The sequence below is a fragment of the Scyliorhinus canicula genome, chromosome 1 (assembly GCF_902713615.1).
Source record: "Scyliorhinus canicula chromosome 1, sScyCan1.1, whole genome shotgun sequence".
Classification (NCBI taxonomy): domain Eukaryota; kingdom Metazoa; phylum Chordata; class Chondrichthyes; order Carcharhiniformes; family Scyliorhinidae; genus Scyliorhinus; species Scyliorhinus canicula.
In genome coordinates this window covers 125,536,188-125,559,535 of record NC_052146.1, presented here as the reverse complement: position 1 = coordinate 125,559,535, position 23,348 = coordinate 125,536,188, and the positions used below count along the sequence as shown (strand labels likewise).

The following is a 23,348-nucleotide window of genomic DNA, read 5'->3' as shown; positions in this document are numbered from 1 at the left end:
TTTTAAAGCAAAACAAGAATGAGCTCAAGTTAACCTTTTTACAACATACAGTGAACATCATAGCAACCATCAATTCAAATACAACCCCCAAAGAATACAACACTAAGTAATTCTTACTTTCTTTTTAACATCCATAAGACTTAAAAACACCTTTTAACAGAAAGACATAAGGCTTAACTTCACTACTGAGAACAGTTACCACATTGAAATCAGCAAATGGACACTCATAAGCTTGCAGAGATTCACACACATCCCGCTGTGATTGCAGTTTCTCCAAAGTGTGTGCGTGGGTTTCCTCTGGGTGCTCCGGTTTCCTCCCATAGTCCAAAGATGTGCAGGTTGGGTGGATTGGCCATGATAAATTGCCCTTAAAGTCCAAAATTCTATGATTAACCTAGGACAAAAGTTCGGCATAACATCGTGGGCCGAAGGGCCGTTCTGTGCTGTAGTTCTCTATATAAAGGCTATATAAAATGAAACCAAACCCATGCTGCAGCAAAAAGCCTGAAGTGAAAGTAAAAAGATGACAGACAGCCCAGCTCCACCCACTCTCTGACATCATTACAGTAATAAACACCCATTTTTTAAAGGTACTGTCACATGACACCCCCCTCGAGAAAAATAAACCATCAACTTTCAGATGGTTTCATTTTTCACCTTTTCACTATCCTTTAAGAAATACACACAGTAAATATTATTTTTCCTTTAACAAAAACACACGCAAACAGGTATAATAATATAGTCCATTTTTTTTTCTTCCTCCTCCAACTGGAGTCCTTCTTGATTGACAGTTCCTTTGAACAAGAAGGTCTTTGCACGATCCGTCTATTTCTCCAGCACAGTAGCATTGGTTATCACAGCTTTCAGGCTGTCAAATGTTGAAAGTCCGCTGTCCACTGAACTTTTTGACGTTTCTTCAGCAAGTCTATCAGTGGAGCAACTACGCTACAAAGATTTTGCACAAAGGTTCGATCAAATCCACTCATGCCAAGAAATCACATTATTTCCCTTCGTCTGGGTATCGAAAACTCCTCAATAACTGTTGGTTTCACATCCCGTGTGACCATTTGACCCTGTCCTATTGTATGGCCAAGGAAAGTGACCCGGGCTTTTCCAAATTCACTTTTTGCTAGGTTTATCACCAAACCCGCCTCCTGATGTCGATCGAATAACTCCACCAGATGTTTTACATGTTCTTTCCATGTCTGGCTGAAAATTACCAGATCGTCGATGTATACCGCACAATTGGGTAATCCTAAAATAACTTTGTTAGTTAACCTTGAAATGTGGCTGGTACGCTTGTCATGCCAAATGGCATAACTTTGAATTGGTATATACCATCTGGAGTCACAACAGCTGAAATCTCCTTTTCCCTTTCGGATAAAGGTACCTGCCAGTAACCTTTAAATAAATCCAATTTGGAAATAAAAGCTGATTGTCCCACTTTCTCAATGCAATCCTCCAAACATGGGTTAGGATAAGAGTCCGTTCTTGTAACTGCATTAACCTTTCTACAGTCCACACACAAACGTTGGGTACCGTTTGGTTTAGGTACCATCACTATGGGTGAGCTCCATTGGCTGCAACCGACTTCAATTATGCCATTTTTCAGCATACTCTTAATCTCTTTGTTAACCTGTGCCAATTTTAAATGGTTAAGTCTGTATGGATGTTGTTTGATTGGAACAACATTGCCACGTCGACATCATGTATAGCCATTTTAGCACTTCCCAATTTATCTCTACAAACTTGCCCATGTGATATCAATAACTCTTTCAGGTTTTTCCTCTGGAAGGTAACTCAACAATTTATCCCAATTTTTAATAACATCCTCGTTTTTCAATTTAATTTGAGGTATTTCAAATTCACAGGCATTTGGATTTGGTTTGTCACTTTGATTTAGAATCATTAAAACCTCCTTTTTCTCTCCTTCCCTTTCAAAGTACCTTTTAAGCCTATTCACATGACACACTCGGTGAGTTTTCCTTCTATTTGACGTTTTTAACCACATAATTCATCTCACTTAATTTCCTTTCAATCTGATACGGTCCACAAAACCTTACCTTTAAAGGTGCATCTACCACTGGTAACAATACTAAAACTTTATCTCCACTGGCAAAAACTACGAACTTTGGATTTCTTGTCCGCTACCTGTTTCATCACATTTTGTGCAACTTTGAAATGTTGTCTAGCCAATTCACCTGCTCTATTTAATCGTTCCCTAAAATTTGACACCAAATTCAATAATGTAATTTCTGATTTCTCACTCACCAATTTTTCCCACATCAATTTAAGTGGTCCTCTTACCTCATGACCAAAAATTAGTTCAAAACGACTGAATTTGGTTGACTCATTAGGTGCATCTCTAATTGCAAACAGTGCGAATGGAATTCCTTTATCCCAATCCTCTGGATAATCTTGACAACAAGCCCTCAACATTGTCTTTAATATCTGATGCCACCTTTCTAACCCTCCCTGCGATTCTGGATGATACGCAGTTGATTTAAATTGTTTTATTCCTGAGCTATTTATACCTTCTTTGAATAACCTTGAAGTAAAATTTGATCCTTGATCCCATTTGTAGTTCTGTGGGTAGTCCATATCTAGTAAAGAATTTAGGTAAACTCCTCCACAATGATTTTAGCTGTAATATTACATACTGGAATGGCCTCTGGAAACCTAGTACACATCCATTATAGTCAAAAAATTCCCCCTTTTCGTTTTAGGAAGCGGTCCTACGCAATCGATTAGGACCCTTGTAAAAGGTTCCTCAAATGCTGGAATGGGTATTAAGGGTGCTGGTTTTATCACTGCTTGAGGTTTCCCTATCACTTGACATGTGTGACATGATTGACAAAATGTAACTACATCTTTCGGCTGGTTGAGGAAAATTTCCGGTACTTGGGGATCCAGGTGCGCGAGACTGGGGCAGACTGCACAAGTTAAATTTGGCCAGGGTGGTGGAGCAAATGAAGGGAGAGTTTCAGAGATGGGATGCACTCCCGCTGTCGCTGGCAGGGAGGGTGCAAACTGTAAAGATGACGATTCTCCCTAGATTTCTGTTTATTTTTCAGTGCCTCCCGATCTTTATCCCACAATCATTCTTCAAAAGGGTTAACAAGATGATCATGAGCTTTGTCTGGGCGGGAAAATCCCCGCGGGTGAAGAAGGCGATGCTTGAGAGGAACCACAGTGAGGGAGGGCTGGCTTTGCCGAGTCTGATTAATTGTTACTGGGTGACCAATATCGCTATGATAAGGAAGTGGATGGTGGGTATGGGGTCTATCTGGGAGCGGGTGGAGGCAGCTTCATTCAGGGGCTCCAGCTTGGCAGCCCTGGTCACGGCTCCTCTGCCGCTGTCGCCGGCCAGGTACTCCACCAGCCCGGTAGTGGTGGCGCCCTGCGGATATGGGGCCAGTGGAGGAGGCATGTAGGGGAGATGGAGGCGTCTGTCTGGGCGGCAATCTGCGACAACCATCGGGTTGCCCCCGGGAGTATGGATGGGGAGTTTCTGGCATGGCGGTGGGCGGGGCTGGGGAGGGTGGGCGACATGTTCCTGGAAGGGAGCTTTGTGAGTTTGAGGAGCTTGGAGGAGAAATTTGGTCTGGTAAGTGGAAATGACTTTAGGTACCTACAGTTGCGGGACTTTGTCCGTAGACAGGTCCCATCCTTCCCACGCCTCTCGCCATTGGGGATCCAGGACAGAATAGTCTCTAGGGGGGAAGGATGGGAGGGTAGAGTCTCTGATATTTATAAGGTGCTCATGAAGGAGGAAGGGTCCCTGACGGAGGAACTGAAACTCAAATGTGAGGAGGAGCTAGGCGGGGAAATGGAGGACAGGCTGTGGGCAGAAGCCCTGAGTAGGGTAAATTCGACCGCAACATGTGCCAGGCTCAGCCTGATTCAATTTAAGGTCGTTCACCGGGCCCACATGACGGTGGCTCGGATGAGCAAATTCTTTGGGGTAGAGGACAATTGCGCTAGGTGCGCAGGAGGACCACGAACCATGTACACATGTTTTGGACATGCCCGATGCTTAGGGGATACTGGGAGGGATTTACGGGGATCATGTCCCGGGTGCTAAAAACAAGGGTGGCGATGGGTCCAGGGGTGGCAATTTTTGGGATTTCAGGAGTCCAGGGTGAGAAAGAGGCCGATGTTTTGGCCTTTGCTTCCCTGATAGCCCGGCGCCGAATATTATTGGCATGGAGAGACTCAAAACCCCCGAAGACTGAGTTGTGGCTTACGGACATGTCAAGTTTCCTGGGTATGGAAAAAATTAAGTTCGCCTTGAGGGGATCTGTATAGGGGTTCGCCCGAAGGTGGCAACCATTCGTTGACTTCTTTGCGGGAGAGTGAGCGTCAGCAGGGCGGAGGGAGGGGGGGGGGGGGGGGAGGTGGGGAAAGAGGGTAAGGGTAGAGTAGAGTAGGAGGGATAAGTTGGCGGGTAGTACCGGTGGGAGAGGAGCGGGCTTGTGCAGTATGTTACGACTGAAGTATTGAATGTACGTAGATGTTTGCACATTTTTGCCTTTTTTGCTTTCTTTCTGTTGATGTTTGTAACTGTTTACAATGCCAAAAAAACGACCTCAATAAAATTGTTTGTTTAACACAAAAACATTTTTTTTTTTTAACTACATCTTTATGTAGTCCAGGCCAATAGAAATGTGTCTGGATTTTAGCTTGAATTTTCCTTATTCCCAAATCACCTCCCACAGGTACGTCATGGCAAATCGCAACACCCCCTTTCTATACTCTACCAGCAATACTACTTGATGAACTTCTGCCCACTTTTCATTCGCCTGCATATTTACTTTTACGGTAATAACACTCTGGTATACACTCAGATTCCTCTTCCATGTATGCTTTCTGATACATACGTTTTATTTCCATATCTTTTTATTGTAACTCCGCCAATTTTCTTGAATTAAAAATATCTGCCTCATCCTCCACCTGTTCTTGTTCTTTTTCAACCATCTGATCAAAAATCGTTTCTGATAATTGCACTTCAACTTCAACTTCATCTTCACTCTTTGATTTCTCCTCTTGTCTTAGCGACTTGTGACTTTGCGACCTTGTTACTACACAATCCGAAAAATCCCAGAATATTCGTCCTTCAACACTTCAGTTGTCTGATTTTCCACTGGCTTGTTAGCCACAGTAGGCATCACTCCCACCTGCGATCCAGCTATATCATTACCCAAGATAAACTGTATTCCTGGACAAGATAGTTGATCTATTACTCCTACTACCACTTCACCACTATTCACTGGACTTTCCAACCTTACCTTATATAATGGAACGCTACTACTCTCACCCTGAATTCCACATATTACCACCTTTTCTGGCAACATTTTTCCCAAACTACATAATTCCTCATCTCTTCCCATTAAAGATTGACTAGCCGCTCTTAAAAGTGTGACTTCTTTACCTGCTCCTCCTGGTACACATGAGTAAACTTTACCCACACAAGTAAATTCTTTAAAGAGATGTGGCAGCTTCCAATCAATCACCTCTTGATCAGGCTGTACAATCTTTTGCACCTCCTTTGCGTCACTTGGGCTTTCCTTTAACACTTTAACAAACCCCACTATCTTATCCTGTTTTACCACATCAGCTTTCCCAGTGCTTTTCTTCAATCAGCAACACTGTGACTTTACATGGCCTAGTTTATTACAGTGAAAACATTTGAATCCAGGTTTGATTCCGGCCGTGGATGACTGTCTATGTGGAGTTTGTACATTCGCTGCATGTCTGTGTGGGTTTCCTCCCATAGTCCAAAGATGTGCAGGGTAGGTGGATTGGCCATGCTAAATTGCCCCTTAGTGCCCAAAAGGTCAGGCATGTGGACCGAAGTAGGGTATTCTTTCAGAAGGTAGGTGCAGTTTCAGTAGGCCAAATGGCCACCTTCTGCACTATACGGTTCTATGAGGCTTCTTTGATTTGGCCCTCAGGTCTGTTCTGCCATTCATAATATTATGGCTAGTCTGATTGTGGCCTCAACTCCACATTCCCATCTAACCCCAAACACCTTTAATTCTTTTTTAGTCCAAAATATCTATCTGTGCCTTTAAAAATATTAAATGATCCCACCTCTAGTCTTCTGGGTAAAAGAGTTCCAAAGACTCTCAACACAGAGAAAAAAAATTATAATCTCCATCTTCAATGAGAGATTATTTTTAAACTGTGTCCAGAGTTCTATGTCCTCCACAAGGGGGAACATCCTTCCAGCATCCATCCTGTCTAGTCCTCTCAGAATTGAATCTGTTTCAAAAAGATTATCTCTCAATCTTTTAAACGCTGATGGATTCAGGTCCAGCCTCTCCATTCTTTCTCATCAGATAACAACCACCAACCATCTCCACCCCCACCCATACACACACACCGGCCCATCCCAAGTATCAGTCGAGTGAAGCTTCTCTGAACACATTAATATCCTTTCATTAAATAATGAGGGAAAAACTGTACACAGTGCTCCAAATGTGTTCTCACCCACATCTGTAGAACTGTTGCAAAACATCCCGACTGTTATATTTCATCTTCCTTGCAGTAAACAACAGTGTACCATTTGCCTTAGTAATCGCTTGCTGTAGTGCATACAAACCTTTCCTTATTTATGTACCAGGGCACCTGGATCCCTCTATGTCAAGTTCTGCAGTCTCTCTCTATTTAAATAATGTGCTGCTTTTCTGTTCTTCCTATCAAAGTGGTATTTTTATTTTCCCAATTATACCCCATCTGCCAATTTTTTGCCTATTTACTTAACCTGTCTATATCCCTTATGTCCTCTTCATAAATTACTCTCCTACCTATCTTTGTGTCCTTAACAAATTTAGCAACCATACATTTGGTCCCTTCATCCAAGTCGTTAATATAATTCGTAGAAGGTTAGGGCCCCAGCACTGAGCCATGTGGCACTCCACTTGACACATTGTGCCAACCTGAAAATGATCCATTTATGCCTTTTTCCTGTTAGTTAACTAATCCTTGATCCATACCCACTGGATCATTAAATCTTGTTTTGCAGAGGAATATTTGATGTGGCACCTTGTCAAATGCTTTCTGCAAATCTAAGCACATCCACAGGTTCCTCTTGATACATGTTGCTTTGTACTTTCTCAAAAGAATACTAATAAATTAGCCAAACATGATTTCCCCTTCTGTGCCTGATTGCATTGCGTTTTCTAAGTGCACCGCTATAACCTCCTTAATAATAGATTCTAGATTTTCCCTATGACAGGTATTAAGCCAACAGGTCTGTAGTTTTTTGATTTCTGTCTCCCAACTTTCTTGAATACGAGATTTACATTCACTTATTTCACAATCTGATGGGACCTTTCCAGAACCTAGGGAATTCTGGGAAATTAAAACCAATGCAGCTACTATTTCGGCAGCCACTTCTTTTAGACTCTGGAATGAAATACATCAGGACATGAGGTTTTGTCAGTTTTTTTCAAAACAAATTTAGAATACTTACTCAATTATTTATTTTTTCCAATTGAGGGGTGGTTTAGAGCGGCCAATTCACCTACCCTGCACATATTTGGGTTTATGGGGCGAGACCCATTCAAACACTGGGAGAATGTGAAAACTCCCCACGGACGGTGACCCGGGCCCGAGTTCGAACCCGGGTCCTCCGTGCCGTGAGGCAGCAGTGCTAACCACTGTGCCACCCTGCTGCCCCTTGCCAGTTTTTACTTTTAATAATTTTCTCTCTATCCTTTCCCTGGTGATAGTAATTATTTTGAATTCCTCCCCCCCTTTCACCACCTGATTGATAATATTTATTGTATGTTATTTGTATCCCTGCAGTGAAGACAGATGCAAAATGTCTGTTCAATTCATTCACCATTTCCTTATTTTAGATAATTAATTCCCCAACACACACTACCAACACCCGCTTTATATACACCATTTTTCCTTTTCTAATACCTGCAGAAACTCTTGCTATCTGTTTTTATATTTTTAGTTTGCTGTCTCTCGTACTGTAATTTTCCCCTCCTTCTTGATCTTTTAGTCCGTCTTTGCTGTTCTTTATATTCTGTCCAATCTTCTGACCTACCGCTCACCTTTGCGGAATTATACCCTTTTCTTTCAATTTTGTACTATCTTCAACTTCCTTAGCAATGAATAGTACGTCCTTTCCTTAGTCTTCTCTGTCTTTTCTGAGTATTCTGAAATATCTCCTTAAATGTCTGTACTGCACCACTAATGACTTATCCCCTAACCTAATTTACCAGTTTACTTTAACCAGCTTTGTCGTCTTGCAGGCAGTTAATTGCCCTTCTTTAAATTTGAAACAGCAGTCTCCGATCCACTCCTCCCTCACTCGAACTAAATGTGAAATTCAATCATATTAAAACCACTGCTACATAGAGTCGGGCACTTTTCACTATGAGGTCATCAATTTTTCCTGTCTCATTGCATATTACCAGATCTAGAATAGCCCGTTCCCTGGTTGGTGCAAATAATCTGTCCCAGAGCGCTCTTATGAACCTATATTCCAAACTATTTTTACCAATCTGATTTGTCCAATCTATATATTAAAATCACCCATGACTATTGTTGTATCTTTCTCACAAGCACCCATTATTTCCTCCAGTATTCCACTTACTATTTCTCATCTCTACCCAAACTGATTCTATATCTTGATCTAAGATTATTGTGCTTGTTGTGATCCTAGACAAGGCCCACGTTTGTGGTAAGATTCTGTTGAGGACCAATGATATTTTGTTTGAAGTAGACATGTTGTTGTGAGCTTCAAGACACCTGTTAAGAGAATAAAGCCTCAAGATTCGTGGGTTTTTACCAAATAAAAAACAAATGTTCCTATACACGATCAGAAAGATAAAGTGTTTACAACATGATGTTCACATATAATATGAGGTACATGTGAATTAGCAGGCAATCTTTGGTCGAACGCACCACGCATAATAAATGACAGATGTGACCAAGGTGGAATCCATGGTTCTCAACAACTCCTCATGTCTGCAGAGTTTCTTCCGGGTGCTCCAGTTTCCTCCCACAGTCAAAAGATGTGCAGGTTAGGTGGATTGGCCATGCTGTGTTGCCCCTTTGTGTCCCAAAAAAAAGGTTAGGTGGGGTTACTAGGTTTTGGGGATAAGGTGGGGGCTTGTGCCTAGGTAGGGTAATCTTTTCAGAGTGTCAATGGTCCGAATTGCTTCCTTCTGCAATGTTGTGATTCTACTCTATTTACACTGTTTCTGATCACATTCTGCACTTCACACAATCTTTATCTGGATGCATGCATGAGCTGAATGTCAATGTTTAGTTTAGCCATATTGTGATGATGATGCTTTCACATATTTATCAAAGTAAATTGGTGTACAAGTCAGGCTGGCATTTGTAATTAGCATCTTCATGTAACACCAGTTGAAAAGAACTAGTTAGGATTGTTTAAAAAAAAATCAACTGGCTTTATTTTAAGATACTAATATCTTTCTTGTAATTTACAAGAAAGACTGAAAAGTATTGTTCCTCAAGTGAATTATTAAAACTTAACCCTGTAGTTAATTTATGATTAGTTATTTTAGTTCTAAATATACAAGTTGGAAACAATAGGATTGCTCAGAAGTTTATAATTAATAAAAATGTCAAGTATGAAACATGCTTCAAGTGTTGCTTGCACCACCCCACAGAAATTAACAAATTGCTACCGGTGTGGATTGCTGGATGTTGCAGTGGCAAGTTCGTACACACACTAACTGTGGATAGCATCACTGTTAAAGCAGAAAAAGCCTTTGACATCAAAGAAACATTGAATTTAGTGAAGCAACAGGGCACACTAGCAAAACTGTGGTCATTCTAGGTTATTGGAAATGCCTTCCATTCGCTGGAGCAATACTAGACAGGCAGGGAGATGTGTGAGGGAGATGGTATTAGTTGTTGGAAGCCAGTCATCCAGCCCTTAAACTGCAGAGAATTCTGCAGGGAATTTTGAAGGGGGAGGATGAACATGGAGGTTTTGGTTCACTTTGGTATCAGTGACAAAGGTAGAAAGAGGGATGAGGTCCTGCCGCAAGAATTTAGGAAACTAGGTGGCAGATTGAAAAGCAGCGCCTCAAAGGTTGTCATCTCTGGATTACTCCCAGTGCAAGTGAGTATAAGAATCGGAGAATTGTGCAGATCAGTGGCTGAAGTGATAGTGTAGTAGTGGGGGTTTTAGATTCCAGGACCATTAGGTCCGTTTCTGGGAAACGTGGGACCTGTGTAGGTTGCATCTGAACTGGAACAGGACTAACATCCTTGCAGGGAGTTTTGCTTGTGCTGTTGGTGGGGTGGCTTAAACTAATTTGGCAAGTTATTGGTATATAGGGTGGAGGGGGGGTTGCTGCACAGCTAAATATAGAAGAAAAGTCTCTGGAAGGCCATGTGATTTTAGACTTGAGGCACAAGGGAGTAGTATGGCAAGGTTGGATGGCATTTTAATGCACAGTCTTGTGAGTAAGACTGATGAGTTGAGGGCATTGATTAACACATGGAAATATATTATTACTATCACAGATGAGGGAGCGGTAGGACTGGCAGCTCAACATTCTGGGATATAGAGGTGAGGTGGGGGGTCTAAAAGAGGTAGTGTTGCATTATTGATCAAAGAGTCAATTACTGCAGTAAGGAGGGATGATATCTTAGATTCTTCAAATGTGTAGAACGTAGAAACAAGGGGCAATCACATTGCTGGGAGTGTACTATAGATGTCCCCAAACAATGAGAGGGATATAGAAGGGCAGATATGTAGGCAAATCGCAGATGAATAAAAAAAAATAGGGAATTTAACTATCCCGATATTAACTCATAGTCAAAGGATGAATGGCCTAGAGGGGACGGAATCTTAAATGCATCCAGAAAAGTTTTTTATGCCAGTATGTAGAAAGTCCTACAAAAGAGTGGAGGGTGCTGGACCTAGTTTTAGAAAATGAAGCCAGACAAATGGTGTCAGTGGGAGAGCTTTTTGGTGAAAATGACCATGACTCAATTAGATTTAAGGTAGTTATGGAAAGGGACAAAAATGGTCTGGTCGGATTTAAGGTCGGCTTGGAAAGGAACAAAGATTGACTGGAATAAAGGCCCTGAATTGGGGGGAGGCCCTGAATAGGGGAAGGCCAATTTTAATAGGATAATATGATAGGACCTGGCCAAAGTCTACTGGAAGCAGCTACTTGTAAGAAAATCTGCATCATAGCAGTGTGGTTCATTCAAAAAGGAAATGGCGAGTACAGAGTCAACATGTTCCCATAAAGGTCAAGGCTGGGAGCAACAGGTCCAAAGAATCGTGGATGTCAAGGGAAATCCAGAGGTGGATAAGGGAAAAAAGGAGGTCTATGGCAAATAAAAGGCTCAAAACAACAGAAGCCCTATAGGAATAGAAAAAGTGCTGGGGGCTACTTAACAGATCAAAGAGGGGGCATGAAAAAACACTGGCAAGAAAATAAAGGCAAATCCAAAGGTGTTTTATAAGTATATTAAGGGCAAGAGGATGACCAGGAAAAAAGTTGGACCCATTAGGGACCAATGTAGCAATCTGTGTGTGGAGCCAGAAGACGTTGGTGATGTTTTAATTTAGTCCTTTACATCTATGTTCACTATGGAGAAAAACGATGTAGATATAGAAATCCGGGAGAGGGGTACTATGATGTACTTGAACAAATTGACATTGAGAAGGCAAAGGTATTCACAGTTTTAGTGAACTTGAAAGCGCATAAATCCCCAGGCCCAGATGAGATTTATCCCAGGCTACAGTGGGAGGCAAGGGAGGAGGTTGCAGAGGTTCTGACAAGTTTCAAATCTTCTCTGGCCACTGGAGAGGTGCCAGAGGATTGGAGGACTGCTAATGTGCTACTGTTATTCAAGGGTGGTGGAGATAAACCAGGAAATTGCAGGCCAGCGAGTCTGTGGTAGGGAAACTATTGGAAAAAGTTCTGAGGGACAGAATTAATCTCCACTTGGGGAGGCAAGGATTAACCAAGGATTGCCCGTATGGCTGTGTCAAAGGGCGATCATGTCTAACAAATTTTATTAATTTTTTTGAGGGGATGATTAGATGTGTACATCAGGATAGTGTAATTGATGTAGTCCACATGGACTTCAGTAAGGCTTTTGACAAGGTCTCACATGGGAGACTGATGAAGAAGGTAAGAGCCCATGGGATCCAGGGCAGTTTGGCAAATTGGATCCAAAATTGGCTTAGTGGCAGGAAGCAGAGGATGATGGTCAAAGGTTGTTTTAGTGACTGGAAGTCTGTTTCAAGTGGTGTTCTTCAGGATCGGTGCTGGGTCCCTTGCTGTTTTTAGTGTACATTAATGAAATGGACGTGAATGTAGGAGGTATGAGCAGTAAGTTAGCAGATGGCAGAAAAATTGGTGGTGTGGTAAATAGTGAGGTGGAAAGCCTTGGATTACAGGACGATATAGACTGATTGGTTCGATGGGCAAAACAGTGGCAAATAAAATTTAACCCTGAAAAGATAATGCATTTTGGGAGGACTAACAAGACAAGGGAATATACAATGAACGGTGGGACCGAGGAAGTACAGAGGATCAGTACTTAGTGTGCATGTTCATAGATCCTTGAGGCCCGCAGGAGAGGTAGATAAGGTGGTTAAGAAGGAATATTGAATATTTGCTTTTATTAGCCAAGGCATTCGCCAAGGCATTGAATAAGAGCAGGGAGGTTATGATGAAGCTTTATAAATTGTTTGTTAGGCCACAGCTGTATTGTGTGCAGTGCTGGTAGCCACACTATGGGAAGGAAGTGATAGCACTGGAGAGGAGATTCACCAGGATGTTGCCTGGGCTGGAGCGTTTCAGCTAGCAAGAGAGACTGGATAGGGTGGGGCAGTTTTCCTTGGAGTGAGGGGGCCACTGATTGAGGGGCATATATAGGATTGATAGGAAGGAACATTTGCCTTTAGCAGATGGGTCAATAACTAAGGGCATAGATTTACGGGAAGGGGCAGGTGATTTAGAGGGATGTCAGGAAAAGTGTTTTCAACGAGAGGGTGGTTGGAATATGGAACTCACTGCCTGAAAGGGTGATAGAGCCGGGAACCCTCAACATTTAAGAAATTTTAGTTGAGTACTCAATGCCACAGCATACAAGGCTGCGGGACAAGTGCTGGAATATGGGGTTAGAGTAGATATGTGCTTGATGGCTGGCATGGACACGATGGGCCGAAGGGACTCTTTCTGTGCTGTAAAAATTCTGACTCTGTGGCAACATTGGAGAAGGTGCCAACCTCGGCCTACAGTATACGGCCTACAGAATGCACTGAAGCAATTCACCTAAAATTGTTCGCAGTACCTTTTGAATTGTGTGACCTCTACCACCAAGGAGAATAGTAAGAAGTCTTACAATCAAAGATAAATTGCTGCAAAATCTCAGCAGGTCTAGCAGCTCCTGTCGGGAGAGAAAAGAGCTAACATTTCAAGTCCAGATAACTCTTTGTCAAAGCTAAAAGACAGAGAAAGTGGGAAATATGTACACTGTTCAGTGAGAGATTGCCACAGAAATCATGGGAACAGGGTTCTAATAGTCGCAGAAACCAAAGGAAAGCGTGCTAATGGCAGTCCCCAGAGAGAACAAAAGGTGTGAAAGGCCAAACAGCAAAGAAACTAACATCAGAGGGTAAACTGTGACAGATATAGATGTGAAGGGGGGGAGGGGGAGGGGAGGGAAGAGGAGAAAAGGTAAGGAAAGGGGGATAAGTTAGGGGGGTTAATATATATAAAGAAAGACAAAAAAGGGTAAAAGACAGTAGAAATGGGATGAAAACAAAGGGGTCGAGGTGGGGTAGAGCTAATCATCTGAAGTTGTTGAATTCGATGTTGAGACCGGAAGGCTGTAGCATGCCTAACCGGAAGAAGAGATGTTGTTCCTCCAGTTTACATTGAGCTTCATTGGTACATTGCAGCAGGCCAAGGACAGATATGTGACATGTGAGCAAGGTCTTGCGTTAAAATGACGAGCAACGGTAAGGTCAGGGTCCTGAATGTGCACAGACCAAAAAGTTCTCAGCAAAGCAATCGCCCAGTCTGCGTTTGGTCTCTCTGATATAGAGGAGACCACATTGGGAGCAGCGAATGCAATAGACCAAATTGAAAGAGGTGCAAGTGAAACGCTGCTTAACCTGAAATGAGTGATTTGGGCCTGGGATGTTAAGCATGGAAGAGGTAAAGGGGCAGGTGTTACACCTTCTTCTGCAATTGCATGGGAAGGTGCCATGGGTGATGGGAGAGATGTTGGGTATGATGGAGGAGTGGACTAGATTATCTCGGAGGGAACGGTCTCTGCGGAATGCTGACAGAGGGAGTGAAGGGAAGATGTGTTTGGTGCACAGATGCACACTGGAGTTGACGAAAATGGCAGAGGCTTATGCTGAGGCTGGTGGTGTGAAATGTGAGAAAAAGGGGGAAAGCTAGTGATTCAAAACAAACCTATTGGGCTTTAACCTGGTGTTGTAAGACTTCTTACTGTGCCCACCCCAGTCCAGCGCCGGCATCTCCACATCATGGCTACCATCGATACTGCAAACTGCCGGCTCAAAGTCAAGAGGATCGCCAAGAAGATTGCGCATATAGATACTGACATTAAGGGCGAGATTCTCCGCACTCCCGACGGTGCGGAGAATAGCGTGGCTCGTAAAATTTTACGGCCACGCTGTTCCGACGCCCTCCCGCTATTCTCCCCCCCCCCCCCACGCCCAACTCCCGACACGAATCGCTGCCGCCGTTTTTTTACGGCCGGCAGTGATTCACAGCTGATAGATGGGCCGAGTTCCCAGCCCTTTACGGCTGTTTTTACGAACGGCAAACACACCTGGTCTGGCCGTTCGTAAAAACGGCCGTAAACACTCGCATTTTATAACCATGGCACCGATTGGCACGGCAGTACCACGGCCGTGCCAAGGGTGCCATGGGCCCGCGATCGGTGCCCACCGATCGCGGGCAGCGGGCCCGATGCCCGCGCACTATTTCTCCTTCCGCCGCCCCGCAGTATCCATTCGCGGGGCGGCTGAGGGGCAACCCGGCCCGCGCATGCGCGGGTTTCGCGCAAATGCGCGATGACGTCATCCGCGCATGCGCGGGTTGGAGTCTTCTGCCCGGGTTTGACGCCAGCCTTAAGATTTCTCCCGTTTTGGGAGAATCGCGCCCTAAGTTTCTACAAAGATGCAAGAAATCAGACAAGATCCCAAAAGGACTACAGATCACAAACCCAATCAAGTCGACTTGCAACACACACTATGCTGAGAGACTCTGCCGCCGCACCTCTCTCACACTCCTCAACCACCACCTCGTACACTAGCTCTACAGCAGACGCCGCAACCTGGAAACCGCAACCTGAAAACCAAGATATAGTCCGTATTCTCAACCTGCACTCAGGACGCAGCAGACCAGCTGCAGAAAACCGCCAAACAGATGAGACAACGGTACTTGGCCACCTGTATGCATACCAAGAACAGGAAGCTTGAGAAACTTGGCATCACTTCAGCAGCAACCAAGCCGCCTCCGGTACCACAGTAGAAAACAATACAGGTAAATCCATTGTAAACATGTCGGACTACACCCTTCAACCAGACGAAATCGAAGTCCTCAGTAGAGCGCTCAATTTCTGCACCACCAACAAAATGGACCCCATTAGTCTCGCAGCAGACACGGAGGAATTCATCAAGCGAGTGAGACTCTGGGAGTTCTTCCACAGGCCCAAAGAGGCCAACAGCGAACCCAATGAGCCAACCAATGAACTGGAACAGCAGACGAGAGATCTGCGGTGCAGCAACCGAAGAGGAAAGAGTCGAATTGAAATAAAATAACTAAAGAACCTTTATTGTCACAAGTAGGCTTATATTAACTCTGCAATGAAGTTACTGTGAAAAGCCCCGAGTCACCATATTCTGGTGCCTGTTTGGGTGCACAGAGGGAGAATTCAGAATTCTCAGCTGGTGAGGGAATTAGACCCGCGCTGCTGGCCTTGTTCTGCATCACAAACCAGCTGTCTAGCCCAGTGTTTTTCAAACTTTTTTTCCAGGGACCCATTTTTACCAACCGGCCAACCCAACCCGGCCGATGTTTGCGACCCGCGGCAGCCGACCTTCGCGACCCACGCCGGCCGACCTTCGCGCCCACCATTTTATCTTGCCTTGTTTGCTGCTGGTTAAATGGAGGAATCGCAATCGTGCCCAAAGCACGTGATGTTAATGATCGGGGGGCGTGACCTGCTCTCTGTCTCCCTTCAGGCAGGAAGATTACATAGAAATTTTTTAAAAACCTGCGTCTCCGATTGTGCATATTCGCAAGCAACAGCCGCAGCAGCCGTCTTTTTCTTTCTACATGTTCAGGGGTGAGTTTTATTTGATAAAGTTTAACAGGACAAAAAAATGCAGAAAATGAAAATGTTTTCATCCTCTAGGAATTGGAGGTTCACCACATTTCGCCTAAACATCACAATTAAAAATGAAAAAAAATAAAAGACACTTAAAAATTAATTAATTGATAAAGTTTCCAAATACGACCTGCAGGCACTTTGTTTTGAAATTTTTAAAAATCAAGATTTAAAAAGTTGACATCTCTTAGTTGTAGTTACAACTACGGTGAAACCATCGTTGTACCACTCGCCATTCTTGGAGTAAGAGACTTCCACTTCATCAGCATCAAGTTCAGAAAGCAACCAATCACATCATTCGCCCAGAACTTTTTGCAGCCGACTTTAAACAATATGACTGCGAACGGCCTTCAAAAAGGCTGCGACCAGATTTTTAAAAATGAGGCCGCACTGCGCATGCGTGCCCACTCTACGGTGTGCATGCGCAGTGCGGCCATATTTTAAAAATATGTTTGTGGCCATTTTGAAGGCTGCTTGCAGCTGGCATTATTAAAAGCCGGCTATTGCACGTGGATTTGCACGATCGGGAGGGCCACGACGGACGGCTCCGTGACCCTCCTGACACCTGCCCGTGACGCACCTGTGGGTCGCGCCCCCGAATTTGACAATGCCTGGTCTAGCCCACTGAGCTAAACCAACCCTTGGATCCCTCCGGTCGGCCCCAGCCCTAGACTCTACATGTATGCTCAATCCGTCAGGAGTCGCGTCAATGCCAGCTTCATCAGTCACATTCATAAAACAGCCCCGAATGTCACCCAAGCACAACGCAATGTCATTCACGTTCTCGAGACCAACCGCAACATCGTCATCAAACCAGCAGACAAAGGAGGGGCCACCGTCATACTGAACAGAACGGACTACTGCAAAGAAGTGTACCGACAACTCAACAACCAGGAACACAGACAGTCACCCATGGATCCGACCAAAGTACACCCCTGCCACCTCAACAGACTGATCAAGACCTTGGATCCAAACCTTCAGAGCACACTACATGCTCTCATTCCATGTACTCTCCGTGTTGGAGTTCTCTACTGCCTCCTGAAAATGCACAAGGCCAGCACACCAGGCCGTCCTATCGTATCAGGCAAAGGGACCCGGTTTGAGGACATCTCTGGCTACATCGAGGGCATCTTGAAACCCATCGTTCAAGGAACCCCCAGCTTCTTTTTAAAAAAAAATAATTTTCATTAAAATTTTCACATTTTCACAAAAAATTCTAAGAACAAAAAGAACAGCCCCCCCCCCCCCCCCCCCCCCCCCCCCCCCCCCAGGGTTGCTGCTGCTACTGACCTTTTGTTTTTCCCGTTCTGCCAGGAGATCTAGGAATGGTTGCCATCTCCTGAAAAACCCCTGCACTGACCCCATAAGGGCAAATTTCACCCTCTCCAATTTAATAACGCCATATCGTTGACACAGGCCTCCACGCTTGGGGGCCTCTCATCCTTCCGCTGAAGAAGAATCCTCCGCCGGGCTACCAGGGACGCAAAGGCCAGAACACCGGCCTCTTTCGCCTCCTGCACTCCCGGCTCCACTGCAACCCCAAATATTGCGAGTCCCCAGCCTGGATTGACCCTGGATCCTACCACCCTCGATACCGTCCTTGCTACACCCTTCCAAAATTCCCCCAGCGCTGGGCATGCCCAGAACATGTGGACATGGTTTGTTGGGCTCCCTGAGCGCCTAATACACCTGTCCTCGGTCAAAACCGGCTCATCCTTGTCCCGGTCATACGAGCCCTATGCAGTAACTTTAAACTGTATGAGGCTAAGCCTCGCACACGAAGAGGAGGAGTTCACCCTTTCTAGGGCATCGGCCACGTCCCCCCCTCAATCTCCTCACCCAGCTCCTCCTCCCATTTATCTTTCAGCTCCTCCACCGGGGCCTCGTCTACCTCCTGCAACGGTAGCATGGTGGTTAGCATAAATGCTTCACAGCTCCAGGGTCCCAGGTTCGATTCCCGGCTGGGTCACTGTCTGTGCGGAGTCTGCACGTCCTCCCCGTGTGTGCGTGGGTTTCCTCCGGGTGCTCCGGTTTCCTCCCACAGTCCAAAGATGTGCGGGTTAGGTGGATTGGCCAGGCTAAATTGCCCTTAGTGTCCTAAAAAATAAGGTTAATGGGGGTTGTTGGGTTACTGGTATAGGGTGGATACATGGGCTTGAGTAGGGTGATCATTGCCCGGCACAACATCGAGGGCCGAAGGGCCCGTTCTGTACTGTTCTAATTCTAATTCTAACCTGGTACACTTCCGAGATCCTCCCCTCTCCAACCGGAACCCCCAGCTACTGTCGCGATACGACTGACTATTGACGTCTTGCAGAAACTCAGCACCCATGGACCAGTTGAACCAGGAACATTCCTCATCACAATGGACGTCTTGGTGCTCTACACCAGCATCCCCATGTCGACGGCATTGCTGGCAGCAGCCTCAGTATTCAACACCAACAACTGCCAATCTCCAGATGCAATTCTGCAACTCATCCGCTTCATCCTGGATCACAACGTCTTCACCTTCGACAAGTTCTTCATCTAAGCACACTCAACAGCCAAGGGGACCACATTTGCACCTCAGTACGCCAACACCTTCATGCACAGGTTCGAACAAGACCTCCTCACTGCACAGGATCTTCAAATGACGTTATACACCAGATACATTGATGACAATTTTTCCTTTGGACCCATGGTGAAGAATCTCTGAGACAACTACACGAAGACATCAATAAATTCCATCACACCATCATACTCACCATGGACTAAACAGAATCGGTGGCATTCTTGGACACACATCTCCATCAAGGACAGTCACCTTAGAACTTTGCTTTACCGCAAGCCCACATGTAACCCCACGATGCTCCACTGCTCCAGCTTCCACCCTAAACACATTAAAAAAGATATCCCCGATGGACAAGCCTTCTGTATACAAAGGATCTGCTCCGATGATGAGGAAGGAAACAGACATCTACTGACACTGAACGATGCCCTCGTAAGAACGGGAAATGGTGCTCGACTCATCGATCATCAGTTCCAACTTGCCACAGCAAAAAACTGCACCGACCTACTCCAGGGTCGAAGACAAACATGGGATACAACCAACAGAGTACCCTTCATCGTCCAGTACTTTCCCGGAGCGGAGAAACTACGGCATCATCTTCTCAGCCTTCAACACGTCATTGGTGAAGATGAACATCTTGACAAGGCCATCCCCACACCCCCGCTACTTGCCTTCAAACAACTGCGCAACCTCAAACAGACCATTGTTTGCAACTACCCAGCGTTCAGGAGAACAGCGACCACAACACCACACGATCCTGCCATGGCAACCTCTGCAAGATGTGTCAGATCCATCGACATGGTACCACCATTACATGTGAGAACACCACCCACCAGGTATGCAGTACATACTCGTGCGACTCGGCCAACATTGTCTACCTCTTAAGCTGCAAGAAAGGATGTCCCGATGCATGGTACATTGGCGGGACCATGCAGACGCTGCGACAACGGATGAACGGACATCGCGCGACAATTGCTAGGAAGGAAGGTTCCCTTCCAGTTGGGGAACACTTCAGCCGTCAAGAGCATTCAGCCTCTGACCTTCGGGTAAGCGTTCTCCAAGGCGGCCTACAGAGCGCGCGACAAAGCAGAATCGCCGAGCAGAAACTGATAGCCAAGTTCCGCACGCATATGTACGGCCTCAACCGGGACCTTGGATTCGTGTCATATTGCATTCACCCCCCCACCATCTGGCCTGGGCTTGTGAAATCCTACCAACTGTCCTAGCTTGAGACAATTCACACCTCTTTAACCTGTGATTATCCCTCTCTCCAGGCGCCACGTCTGGACTTGTTCAGACAATTACCTGCAAAGACTCTTGTTCAAAGCATCAGCTTGCACCATTGAATTTGTGTATATATATGTGGTTGAGTAACCCACCTCTTCATCCACCTGAGGAAAGAGCTGCGCTCCGAAAGCTAGTGATTCAAAACAAACCTGTTGGACTTTAACCTGGAGTTGTAAGATGTCTTACGGTGCCCACCCCAGTCCAACGCCGGCATCACCACACCAAGGAGAATGAACAACAAGATCATGGGTTAATGACCACTTCCAAATTCTTTGCCAAGTCGTGCACTATTCAGATTTGACCACATGCTGCTTGGCCCTTCATTGCAAGTGGCTAAAATCATGAAGTTCCCTACCTAAACATTGTTGCAGCAATAGCATCAGTATGGAACCTCCAGCAGTTGAATGATATGATCTGCCACTATCATCGAGTAAGTAGAAATGGATAAAAATGTAGAATTGCCCACGTCATGAACAATTTAAAAAAAAAAAAATAGTTGATCAATAATAGTCAAAATAAAAATCAACCTCGAAAGCCTGAATAGAAAAACTAAAGAAATCATAACCATAACTATTAGATGGCCTAAAATTTACTTCCCTGTCCATTTTATTAATTGATCCAGAAACTGGACTGTGATAGTAGTGTGCCCTAAGAAATAACTAGTTCTAAGGCTCCTTGAATTTTTTTTTGTAGTGAAAGATGTCTGTTGTTACAAATTTGTACTTGTGACCACACTACTTCTGTAGACTATATGCCGTTTGTGCTAATGTAACTCCACTTTTCCTGTTTGCTCCTCTTGCTCATTCACATGCAAGTAATTGCAAAATTTGACACTAACTTTTTATATAATCTTTATTAGTGTCACAAGTAGGCTTACATTAACACGCAATGAAGTTACGGTGAAAATCCTCTCGTCGGTACACTATGGCACCTCTTTGGGTACACTTGAGAGAGAATTCAGAATGTCCAATTCACCTAACAAGCAAGTCTTTCGTGGAGAAAACCGGAGCGCTTGGAGGAAACCCATGCAGACACTGGGAGAACGTGCAGACTCCACACAGACAGTGACCCGAGCTGGGAATCAAACCCGGGTCCCTGGCAGTTGATCACTATCCTGGAAAAACCAGACAAAATTAGATTTAGAGTTTTGACTGTTGCAGAAATTAATGAGACACGTCTCTTAGTCTGTGGAACAGTTTAATGAAATAATGCGCTTACATGTAAAATTGGTGTTTTGTTGGCACTATAAAATCTGATCAAGTTGCATGTTTTTATGTACAAATAGAGGTGTGGCTTACATGAGATTTGCTGAGAATTCAGCCATATGCTAATTCCATTGTATATCCATTATTTTTGCTAATCTTGCTATCGACTTAATTTTCTAAATAAAATGTTTCCAAACTGTCATAAACAAAAACATTTAAATTGCTTTATCACCATGAAAAGTAGACACCTAAACTTTTGCAATGCCACAGTCAAAGTGTTGTTATTCCTGGGGAGACTTGACCAGCCAGTTGCAAGTAAAGTAGTCAGCTGCGACAAGCTTGGAGGCCTGATTGAGAGTGCCAAATTCAGGTGGATTCCTGTACTGCCTGCCTATTACATGTCCTATCGTGTACTCTAACTTGCCAGAAACATGACTATTAAAGTAATCATCCCATAAAATATTTTGGATGACATGTTACTACTTACGATGTCAGTTGAGTTCTTTGGTGGGTTAAAGCCTTGCAATCACCAGATAGTGTGTCTCAGGAAAGCATTCACCAAACCAATCTTGAAAGAAATTCTAAGGGTGCACTGTTGCAAGGAATAATTTTATTTCTATCTTCCCTGTTTCCTTATGAGAGTTTCCATCCATTGACTCTTGTTACAGGCAGGGAAACAACTCTGGTCTGCGCTGCTCTGTGGCCCAATAAAAGGACCTAAACTTTCACTAGGGGAAGATAGTTGATCCCAAATAAGGTCAACTGGATTCCCTGTGAGGCTCACTTAAAGGCTGTGGGGGAAAAATGCCACTGATTAGTTACCACGTATAAAATGCACCCTAACTTCTCAATCAATTTTTAGGGCAGAAAATATATGGTTCAGTACCGGGGGCGGGGGTGGCTATTATTGTGAGCATTGTGTTGTACATATAGAATAGCTTGCGTTCTGTTAACTTTCTGGTGTCAGTTCAATTTCAGAATTCTGCTTCCTCTGTGCAAATATAAATCTGTATGGAAGTTCACTCGTCATGTCCTTGACATTCTGTTTGACTTCATAGTTTTGTGCAGAGCTCCATTTGACTTAAATATGTATTCTGCAATTGATTGTTAATAGCAATAGTAACAGGTGTCAACAATGAATTAATGTGTCTGTTTCAAGGACTTCTTGAAATTGCAGAGTCAGGCCTGTGATAGCTATCGGCTTTTTGGAACTGACCTATTCTGAGGAGCATAGAGGTGGCTGTCAGCTGTGCTAGGAATCTCTTTTCCAAAATTAGCTGTATTGGAGTGATTCCAGGTATATTACTGCTGTAAACAAAATTTGAGTGGTTGCTAAGTTTTCTTGAAGACCCCTTTATGAACACGTCACCGTCTTTGACTTAATCAAATAATTGCAGAGTTGTCAGTTTTGACCTTTCTGGCTGTGGCAAATTTTGGGAAACTCCTCGATCACATGAAGCTTGTGGCTTTCTCACTTTCGTTCCTTGATCTCTGGGTCTGTTCCATCTTCCAATTTAGATTATGCTTCTGGAGCCAGAATCCATGTTACAGCAGGGGAAACAACACCTTCAATTCGGCAAACATAATTTTAGTAGGACTACTCGTCTGCTGGAAGGCTTTAATTTATCTAATCTCTTAAAAGTGAAGATAGTAATGCTGCTTTCCTTCCCTCCCAACGCATTCTACCATAAGAAGGATTAAAGGTTAATTTAAAAAAACTTTTAAATTTTGAAGCCAGCCATTATAACTTTCTGAAAAACGTGCATTTCCTAATAATGGCCCCTGTGGTGGGTTCATTTGATCAAAAATATTGTAAAAATGAAATTTGCTGAAAACTTTATTTTTGTTACAATTAAATTAACAATGGCCATGTCATGCAAAATGCAATGCTCATATGCTTACTGTGTTGG

The 23,348-nt window shown here is 44.2% G+C and overlaps 1 protein-coding gene across 1 annotated transcript in view; it reads left to right on the top strand.

Annotated features, from left to right (window-relative positions):
• maco1b (macoilin 1b) overlaps nucleotides 1–23,348 on the top strand; it is a 153,324-nt gene that overhangs the window by 81,381 nt on the left and 48,595 nt on the right. The gene's annotated exons all lie outside the window — the stretch shown is intronic.